Below are 11579 nucleotides of genomic sequence, written 5' to 3' on the forward strand. Positions count from 1 at the left end.
CCCGGTTCTGGTCCGTCGAAGCCCCCTACCTTCGCTGCCACCCATGAAGCAGCGCACCCGACCCCTCTGGATCCTCCCACAGGTGGTGGGCCCATGGGCTGGAGGGAGATGTGCCACGTTGCTTGTTCGGGCTGTGCCTAACCGGGCTCCGTGGCAAACCCGGCCACCAGACGCTCGCTCACGAGCCCACCGTCTGGGCCTGGCTCCAGACGGGGGCCCCGGGCTTCCTCCGGGCGGGGTCTCTCTATCCCTTCCTTGCTCAACCATTGAAGTCTTCGAACCATTCTTTGTCTGGCCCCTCCCCTGAGACCTCTTTGCCATGGGAGACCCTACCAGGAGCACAAAGCTCCAGACAACACAGCCCTCAGGTTCATAGGGACACACAAACCTCTCCACCACGATAAGGTGATGGTTCCCGGAGAAGCTATAGTTTGGTTGGTAATTTGCAAATACTCTCGCAGTTATAAGTCAAATTCAAAAACGCAGACATTATAGACTTCATTTGTTAGGGGTCCAAGCCCGAGGATGCGTAGGACAGCAGAGCTGTGGAACCCTATTGTTTTCCTAGGGATTTTCCTCCTCCTCCGTTATTTTTCTTCTCCGCATAAAACTGCCGCTGCAGCCTAAACTGTACATGGTGGCGACGCGCCATTTTCAGAACTGGTCCAAAACTCCTCAAAGACCTTAGACGCAAAAATTGACCCACCTCTACCACTAAGTGGCTTTATACCCAAAAAAACACATCCGATAATAAAAAAGCTGATATCCACGCGTTCCCTGGATCCTACAGAATCTCGGGATATAGGCCACGCCCATTTTTGCCAAGACTTTTATTCGTGAAAAATCATGATTTATCAAAAATCAACTTTTTCAAACCCCTCCTACATCGTGCAATGGATCTGCACGGAACTTGGCACATAGCATCTCCAGACCGACCTGACACAAAGTTACATAAAGATTATTTATAGAATAAAAATTGCGCATATTACGCGCAAACAAATTTGTGTAGCTAACTATTAAAAGACCGACTTTGCCATATCTCGGCCAAAATGTAAATGTAAATGTAAATGTGCTGTATTTATATAGGGCTTTTCCAGTCTTAACAACTGCTCAAAGCGCTTTTACATCTACAGGAAACATTCACCATTCACACACATTCATACACTGTGGCCGGGGGTGCCATACAAGGTGCCACCTGCTCATCAGATAAACATTCACACACATTCACACTCCGATGCGCAGCACCGGGGGCAACTCGGGGTTCAGTGTCTTGCCCAAGGACACTTCGACAATGACTGCAGGGGCGGGGATCGAACCACCAATCTTCCGATTGGCAGGCAACCGCTCTACCACTGAGCCGCAGCCGCCCCAAACAAAATGAATGCTATCAAAGCCAAACTTTAGAATATTCCTTGGTATGAACCTCTGAGGCTCTAAAACGTATTTTTTTGTACATTGGCCACTTGGTGGCGCTACAAATACAAAAAGTTTATATCTAATGAACCGCTCATCCGAATTTCACAAAATGTGATGCATCTAGGCCCACAACGTTCAGATTAACCACTTAAACTAAAGTGAATTACTTGAAATTAACAGGATAGATGTACAGTAGGTAGCTGACCTGATTTACGAAATATTACAAATGTTGACCAGTAGGTGGCGCTACAATGACGTCAAACGTGTTTTTGCCTATAACTCCTACATTATACATCACACATTAAAAATCTTGATGTCCACGTGTTCACTACATCAAGTTGAGTCACATGATATGGGCCACGCCCATTTTTGTTTAAAATTATTTTCGCAATACTGCGACAAATGCGAAACCAACTTTTTCAAACTCGTCCTAGACCGTAAAACAGATATGCACGAAACCTGGTTTGTAGCATTTCCTGATGGTCCTGACAAAAATGTATAGAAAGAATTTTGCGACGTTAATGTGTGCGCATTTGACGACCAAGCAAAGTTTCTGTAGTAACCTACCAAACACATTTTATACCATATCTCAGCCAAATTAAATGTATTACTACACAACTTAAGGGCAATGTTCAACATTCTCCCCAAATGCTCTGATCCGAATTTGGTAAAGACTGGCCTTTAGGGGGCGCTATAATCAACATTTATTTGTTTCATTTCAACACTCTATGCATTTAAACGGGAAATTTGCAATTGGAATATTTCTGCCACAGTAAATTCTAGCAAGACCAAACCTGTGATGATTGTTTTGCCCACCGCCCGGAGGCTCGCTGCCAAATTTGGTAAAAACAGAACCTTAGCGGGCGCTATACTCAACATAGAACATTTCCCCGGGTCGCTAGGGACGACTTGCGCGGGGAGGCCTGGACCCCGTTGTAACTGTGTGCAGTTCTAGTTATTACTACTGTTATCTTTATACTGTTTTATTTTTTATTTTTCTGTATTGTATTCTTCTTGCTAAACTGATGGTGGAAATCAGTTCTATTTCCTTTTGGGAGTCATCCCAAAAAAATTTAAGAGAAGTCTAAGTCTAATTTCAGATTCATTTGATATAGTTACATGGCCCTCATAAATTAAGAATAAGTCTGCTTAGAAATAAAGGAAAAAAAATGACTCCAGAACTTCAGAATAACGTTATTTTTGGTTTTCCTAAGTATCAAATGAATCCAGTGACAGTTGCCTGTACACAGATGCAAACAAACTGTTAATATCTAATTTGGCATTCCTTAATAGTGCCGATGTAAACAAATATGGGCTAAAAATGTTGAAGGACACGTCTAACTCACTGACTCCGTCCAAGGCAACTGTATGCTGGTTGAGAAAAAGCGGGGTAGGGAGTGTAAAAAAAAAAAAAAAACTTGGCCTCAAGTATGTGTTTAAGGATTGAATACTGTCTCTTCTACACTATTATGTACTTTCTTTACTCTACTTTCTTCCTTGCTTTCTTTTTAATTTAATAACCTATACTTGCTTTCCAGTCTTGACGATATGACGCTAAAGTTAATGACCTTATCATTAATTATCATCATTAACAAAAATCTTACATAGTAATCTCAAACGTATCAAAGACCACATTGATTAGTCCTACATCAGCCATAATTACTGCAATACAAGGAAGAAAATAGAACAGAATGCCTTTTATTGTCATTATACACAAGTACACAGTACCTGTGTAATGAGATTGAAGCAATCCCTTTACAGTGTTGACACAAAACATGAGATAGAATGTCAAATATCAAAAGGTAAATAATGTAAAATGTAGGTGGTGCAATACACGTGATTGAATAAAAATACAGTAAAGTGGATTAATGAGTGCATTGGAATTATATCATGCAGCTGCATGCAAACAGCATCGTATGCCATTCGGAAGGTTGGTGGTTCAATGCCTGGCCCTGCAGTCCCATGTCGAAGTGTCCTTGGGCAAGACACTAAACCGTGAGTTGCCCCCCGATGCCATCGGAGTGTAAATGTGTCTGGTTCCCGTACTATGTAAAAGCACTTTAAGTAGTAGTTAAGACTAGAAAAGAGATGTAAGAACAGTCCATTTACATGGTGTTGTGCCCAAATGCATGTGTGTCTGTAAGGGTAGAAGCAGTCGGACATAAAAAGTCAGGGAGAAATTTTTTTTTTTCTATTCATCAAGCCTCACAGACAGAAACATTTATGAACTCAGCATGGGTTCATGAATGTATTCTTGACAGGAAGAGATTCAGAGTTTATCTCTGCATTCATTTGCATTTGGCTGGGGGGTTGAGATCAGCCAAGGCCCTTTCTTTTTCCACCTCCGACTGAACACTTAATTACTTCAGCTGGCTGATCTGTTTTACCTAATACAATTTGATTAAATAGGGCCTTTCGAGGCATGAGTAGCGCGCTATTTCGAGGGCCTACATCAAGGCCCCAGTGTTTCTGCTACGCAAAGACAGTGAACACCAGTTACACTTCATTCATGGAGAAAATTCAAATAGTCATGTTTTGAATTTTAATTACTTTGGTCTGGCGACTGCAGTAGCACATAACATCTCTTATGTAAATGGACAGTTCTAATGTACATATAATGTCAACATCGGAGGCAGTTCAGGGTTGTCAATTTCTTAGTATCTTGCCCAAGGAGACTTTTGACATGGGACTACAGGGCCAGGGATTGGCAGGGGACCACTGTACCAGTGAGCCACAGGCGCTTTATGTGGTTTGTGATGACTTTCTCTTTCCGTCTCTATGCAGAAAATCCTTCTCCCTAAACCCCTAAAAGGAACCCGGCTCATGTATTAATCTGTCTGTTGACCTCAAATTTACACATCCTGTAAAAGAAAACTGTTCACTGACACCCACAACCTTGAGATACCAGCTTTAACCACAAGATGGCGTTCCTGTATAGAGAGCAGAAAAGAGTGACGACAAAGACTGGACTGGCAGTCAGGTGTTTGCCTTGCTGACATTTGAAACCACTACCAGCTAACAGTCTGTTATTATATCTTGGGTGAATGGTAGTATCTCTTCCCCACTCACAGCATTTATTTAACTAAGGACTTTATTTCCAACACACGGAGAGGAAAACCCAGAAGAGCTCTTTAAAGGTGTCATGGCTCACATTTCACCCAATAGGTTTACAAATTCAGAGTACCACTCTTGTTAAGACTATAATTTGGCATTTTATTCCAGTCACAGTAGTAGAGGGAATGAGAGACGACAGAGACGGGTAATGGCGGGCAATGAAGGCCCCTGCTGGACGTTGCAGTTCATGGGTGCTGCCTTAACTGTTCAATGATACTGCTTGTAAATTTGTTTTTTCCCAAAATAAAGGGTCTTAAAGATTTTTCAAAATGGAGGCCAGAAACTGACAAAGAGCAGTAAAGTTTCATACTTTATACAATTGTCTGGTGTACATGAACTGATTAGAAGTAAAAGAGCCTGTGTCATACTCCTTTTCAGCATTAGTTTTGTACTCTTGGGGTCTAATGGCGCAGGGGGGTTTAGGGCGTGCCCAAATCCACTTTTGCTAGTTTGTTTTGGGCGTAACATGTGATAAACCAATCACAGCGTCATCTCCCATTCCCTTTTAACAGCCAGGTCCATTTTTAACTTGGTGCATTGCTATTATGATGGCGGATTTGCACCTTAATATTTTTATTTGTAATTTTGTGTGTGTGTGTGTGTGTGTGTGTGTGTGACAAGCATAGTGTGCGCTTGCAGTGCATTAGCCTACTAATGTTAAAATAACAATGAAATGCTGCGCTATTGACATTAGATGCTTTAGACCAGGTTTTTGTTGGTCAATGGCCTGATTGTGTGCCTGAACGCACCCCCCTGTAAGACAAGCACACCCATGGGTGCAAAGATTTGCACAGGTACATTTGCTATTTAAACGATGTGGACACTGGATGAGACATTGACAACTGCGTTGGTCTTAAACAAGCAAAGACACTTGCGGTGCACTGGATGCAAGATAGGGCCCATTGTGTTTCTCTTAGTACTGCCCATAGCTGCGGCTCCATTGCTTTAAACATTCTGTCTGAGGTATTGGCCTTACATCCCAAAAAGCCCAGTCTGCTCTGATTGGTCAGCTGGCCTACATTGTGATTGGTCAACCCAAACTCAAACAATGGCATTCTCCTTAATTTTAACCAGGAATGTGCGCTAGGCATTTTTGGCAGTGATGTCTGTGGGACAGAAAGCTCTATTTGGATTGAAATGTGTTTTTTTTTGTGCTTTATACATACACAAAAACCTATACAGCACACTAAAACATGGGAAAATTAAAAACAGCATCATACGGGGTCTTGAAAGAAACATGAAATAACTGTTCTCTCTTTAAGCAAGGGGTTAATGGAAAATAATACAGCTTTTGACAATAGATTTGAATTAGGGACACTATTATTTATTCATGTATTCAGTTCATGTTTGACTTGTTTAATAACCTTTGACTGGTGGAGTTGAACACCAGTTATTGGCAGCTGTGTAGGCTTCAACACACCCATAACAAACAGCTCCTGTAGCCTAATCTCCGGGCCTCACCCCTCCCTCTCTATCCTCTCCACACTCCTCCCTGCGCCCTGGTCCTTTGCCCACCATGTCGTCCCCAGCTGTCCTCTCCTCTCTCTGCTAAAGGAGGGAGGAAGAGGGGGCTAGGAGGGGAAGGGGAGCTGGCCGGCTGAAGCCCTGCCTGCTTGGCTGTCATGTTGGCGCTTTGATGTTCCAGACTGCATCCTCTTTTAGACCACCATAATCCACTGGATTGTTGTATTAAAACCATCATGCTTCTTTGCTTCATGTCTTTTGTACCGCGTTGCGTCACCATTCGAAGAAGCTATAAATAACGACGAGGGGCTGCGGGGGAAGGAAGCGGAGACACATGACCGTTACCCCGGAACCCAACACACAGCTTTTAGTCAGAATGATAGCAGTAATATTCACACTTACCTGACTTATTCTTTGTGAGTGTTCGGTTGCATTCCAAAGGATTTGATGCATTAAGAAATTCAGCAGCGCAGCAGGGGCCAATGGCTGTGACAAGAAAACAAGTTCAAGGAAATATTCAGATGTGTCACTCACCGAGACGTCAAAGTCTTTTTGCCAGAATGAGAAGCTACTTCGGATTGTCACATCATAGAATGGAAATCAGGTGCGGCTGTGTTGACAGTAAGCCACTGTGAAATAGCAGAATGGGGCTGAGCTTGGTAAAATAGGCTAGAGTTTTTTTTTTTTCGTTGCTTTCATGTGCTTTGACAGGCGATGATAGTCTTCAGAGCTCTTCTCGAGGGAAGTTGAGAGATAGCAATTGGCTGGAAGGCAACCTCTGCAGAGGGAGACTTACACTGATGCGGAACATAGCTATGACAAACAAAGAAACCAATAGAGCTGTTATTGTTTTCCCATGTCTGGAGCCCCTGCGCACTGCCCGCCAGGCAAACAACTACATTACAACTCAGTATAAGAAAGGAAAAGCAGTATATGTGTCTTCTGAGGGAATGTGGTTGATGACAGAGCAACATGCTTTGTAGGCGTACACGTCACCATCAACTGCGTAACTCAACGTTGTAGTCGAGTCACCAACTGTTTGAGTCCGAGTCAAGTTTGGAGTGCGCAGTGTTTAAGTCACCAGAGAAGAGTCTGAGTTGAGCCCAAACGAGTCCCCATTACCTGAGTTTGAGTTAGTGTTCAGTCACGAGTCCAGACAATAGCAACTTGAATGGGAGTCGAGTCAGAGTCCAGTAGTCATGTCCGAATCCAGGACCTGAAGTTGGATGAGATTTTCGGAATACTTTTATATGTAATAGGCGTTGACGACCATCACTGCCTATTACACATAAATATAGTCAGAAACTTGATCCAACTTCCGAGTCATATTCGATTAATGCTCTACTACAATTTCACAAATCCTTGAGTCAGAGTCCAAGACGTTATTGAGCGATTCTGAGTTGAGTCACAAGTCAAGAAAACAGTGATTTGAATCTAAGTCTAGAACTTGAGTTCTCCATCTGTGATTCAATATGACTGCATCATCACCAGCGTGAGTGGTGGAAGTGTTCAGATCTTTTAAGTAAAGGTTCACTATTCATCCATCCATCCAACAATCTTGTTGGGTCTCAGGGGCGGCAGCTCCATCAGAGGATCTCAAACTTCCCTTTCCCGAGCCACATTAACAAGCTCTGACTGGGGGATCCTGAGGGGTTCCCAGGCCATGTTGGAGATGTAATCCCTACACCTAGTCCTGGGTCTTCCCTGAGGCCTCCTCCCAGCTGGATGTGCCTGGAACACCCCCCACCTCCTCAACTGGCTCCTTTGGACATAAAGGAGCAGCGGCTCTACTCCAAGCTCCTCACGTATGTCTCTAAGGGCCAGCCCCCCATCCGGAGGAAACCCATTTCGGATTAGATTGATCTAGATGTTGTTCTGTTGGTCATGACGACTCAAAATAAGGGATAATGTTGCTACATGTTGGCTTGATGTGCAAATGGACAATTTTTGGCAAACATGTACGCAAAAACTGGTGTTACTAGCCTAATAACAACAGGTCCCATTTCGTGCTCATTTTTAGGTTTATGCTTGTATTTTGGGTTTCTAGACCATGTCTGCATGTTTTAATATTCAAAAAACACTTCTTTTTTTTCTCATTCTGTATGTCTGAATATACCTTTATGCCTATGTCTGAAACGCTCTGTTTTGGCGCCTATCTTTTTCCCCAAAAAGACCAGTCTGCTCTGATTGGTCAACGTTTCAGGGTCTTCCACATCTGCACCCTCAGTTTCTGCATTGTCATTGCAGTTGGGGAACCACTGTACCGGCACTGTAGCGGCATATATAGTATAGTTATGCTATTACAAATGCGTGCTGGATTTGGTCTGTGTCTCCGTTTTGATACTTTGACAGTATTTCTATAGCACCTCAAACTGCTTTGTAATCAAAAAGGAAATACTAGCCATCTCAATTTTTACACCATGAAACCTTTAATGCTGGCTCTTTGTCCGAGTAAGCCATGACAGTGAGTCAGCAAACACAATGCCAGTACCATGAAACTGAAACAGCTAAATGGAATTCAGCCATAGTAATTGGATTGTTTACACCTGTCACTACCCGAAAAGTATAGTAAAATAGAATTAAGTGTCAAAGTAAGATCATTATTTGTACACATGTGTACAAAGGGAGATTTTTGTCTTCTCTTACTTTTGTGTTATTGTAATTCATGATTACCTAAATTATGCATTAAAGTATTAGCAGCATTTTAATGGAGTTAAACCTGAACTTTTGTTTTAATTTAGTTTTTGTTTGGTAGTTCATACTATGTTGCTTCAACATGTTGGACACAGATTCAGCATGTACAATCTAAAATTGCTAAAAAGTGCAATATTACTGCTAAAATGTAGTGAGCTTGAATTATACCGTAGCAAATGGGTATCTAAAACTAGCCCAGGGAGTTACTGTTGTAACTTTGCAAAGTTTAAAGAGTTAAAAAGTATCAACATCCTACATTTTCTATAATGAAATGGTGTTTATCTTTAAACTCCATGCCCCCAGTTAATAGGACAGCTTTACATAAAAAAAATGTAAGCTTCCAAGGTTCAAGCTGCGATAACTCAGATGACATTATGACATCATTAGGGTCATTTTCTCAGACTTGTCTTCCAGAGCCACAGCAGCAGACATTATACAACCGGCAAAGTAATACTCCTAAATATGAGTAAATTGAAGGTGCTCTAAACAATCTCACACATGTTTTTAGGCTTCAACATTTGTCGCATACAGCAAACATCTCACTATCTGCTAGCTGCCTGTTCCCAGAACACACTGTAACTACATCTCCTCACTATCTGCTAGCTGCCTGTCCCCAGAACACACAGTAAAAAACTCTCCTCACTATCTGCTAGCTGCCTGTCCCCTGAAAACACTGTAAAAAACATCTCCTCACTATCTGCTAGCTGCCTGTCCCCTTAACACGCTGTAAAAAATATCTCCTCATTATCTGCTAGTTGCCTGTCCCCTTAACACGCTGTAAAAAACATCTCCTCACTATCTGATAGCTGCCTGTCCCCTCAACACGCTTTAAAAAACATCTCACTATCTGCTAGCTGCCTGTCCCCTCAGCACGCTTTAAAAAACATCTCACTATCTGCTAGCTGCCTGTCCCCTCAACACGCTTTAAAAAACATCTCACTATCTGCTAGCTGCCTGTCCCCTAAACACACTGTAAAAAACTCTCCCCACTATCTGCTAGCTGCCTGTTCCCTAAACACACTGTAACTACATATCCTCACTATCTGCTAGCTGCCTGTCCCCAAAACACACTACCAATATATCTCCTCACTATCTGCTAGCTGCCTGTCCCCTGAACACATTGTAAAAAAAGATCCTTAATCTTTAATATTCATATGTAAAATTAGTTTCTTGTGTGCCGTACATGAGTATATACTAAGTTATTTTCCACCCCTGCAGTAACCTTAGACTCACATTCAGTAATACACACACAACCCAACACACAGAGAGATTTCTTGGACACACACACCCCCCATTAAAAATGTAGCTTCCAAGAACCGGAGTGATGATATCTGATAAGAAGTTTTGCCCACCTCTTTCTGTCTTCTCTTCCTCTTTGATCTCTCCACCTCACCCTTTCTGTTTCTTTCTTCCCGCAAGCCTCAAACTATCCATCCAAATCCCCCGTCTCTGTCTCTCTCTTCGTTCACTCTGCGGCTCTGCCTCGCTGTCGCGCCCCTGTCAGTCTCGGGCATGTTACTTAAGTCAAGGACGGCATTAGCATGTCGATCACCGGGCTCGTATCACAAGTCTTGTCCTACCGAGGCTGGCGCAGGCGTGGTTATTAGGGTGGAGAGACAATGGCTTAACACGCGAGATGTTAAAAGAGAGCAAGAGAGCAAGAGAGGAAGCTGAAGGCATTTGGAGACACGATAACATGGCCTATAAAAAAAATTAAAGCTGATATGTGATTACCTAAAACAAAGCATACATGGACCTACTGGTGTCAAAACATAATCCATATGCATGCCACACACTGTCAGGTTGATCTACACACTCAAAGAAATCCCCTTATCTGTCATTGAAAGACAAAAACAAGTGTCAAGAGATAACTTAACTGGCCAACCGTTCTTTACAGTTAAATTTAGTGGACAAAAGCTTATTGGGAGCCCGGTACGTGAGGGTCCCTTTAGAGGCTGTTGCGGTTGAGTTTACCCGACGAAAGGTGGCTTTGAGTCGGGTCCAGAGCACCGCCAGGTGAAGGCCCTTCCAGTGGCTGTTGCAGCTGAGTGTAGCCAACAAAAGCTGGCCGTTACGTGATGACGCAGTTCGGGAAATCATCACGTTATTTTATTTATTAATTCATGTACAGGTCATATTAATGTCCTTATTTTTGTGTGTTGATTACCGTTCTATTGTTCCTAACAACAATGTCCCCTTGTTGTGGCCGGTGTGTGGCGTTTCCTTTCCCCTTTGTTGCGTCCCCCAGCAACCACGGATCGTCCCCTAACGCGAGTTGTTGTCACCGTCCCTCGTGTGGCGTTTGATTTCCCCGTTGTTGCGTTCCCCAGAGCAGCCCAGCGTCGTGGAAGTTTGCAAAATGGTTACGTTCGAAAATCGTGACCTGTAGGTGAACTAAACAACAATAACGTGGCCTATACATAAATCAATAAATCAAAATAACATGTCCATTTCACGAAGTGGCTAGTTAAATTTAGGCCCCAAAACCACTAGCTAAAATAAAAAAGATTTTGGTTCGGCAAAACATTTGTCCCAACATAGCAGTAATCATATCATCCTAATTGTAAGTTGATTTATGACAAATAGGGGCAATACTAGTCTTTCCTAACCACGGACGCTTATTGTTGACAGCTGAATTTAGCAAAATTAGCTTAGTCATAGTACAGACGTTACCCAATGAATCAAGTCTATTACCGATGCTCTGATAAGCAAAAGCACCACTGTCTATGTCCTGATAACTGTTCTATAACATTTTAAAGAACTCACAAACAGCAAGAATCGGTCTCTTGTTCAATGATTTGCAATGCGTGTTGCTTGTGTAGTTCAATTCCTGACGAACACGATCGCCACAGTTTCACGGCAAGCTGGCCGATGCCCATCTTTATGCAAGT

The sequence above is a fragment of the Etheostoma cragini genome, chromosome 17 (genome assembly GCF_013103735.1).
Source record: "Etheostoma cragini isolate CJK2018 chromosome 17, CSU_Ecrag_1.0, whole genome shotgun sequence".
Classification (NCBI taxonomy): Eukaryota; Metazoa; Chordata; class Actinopteri; order Perciformes; family Percidae; genus Etheostoma; species Etheostoma cragini.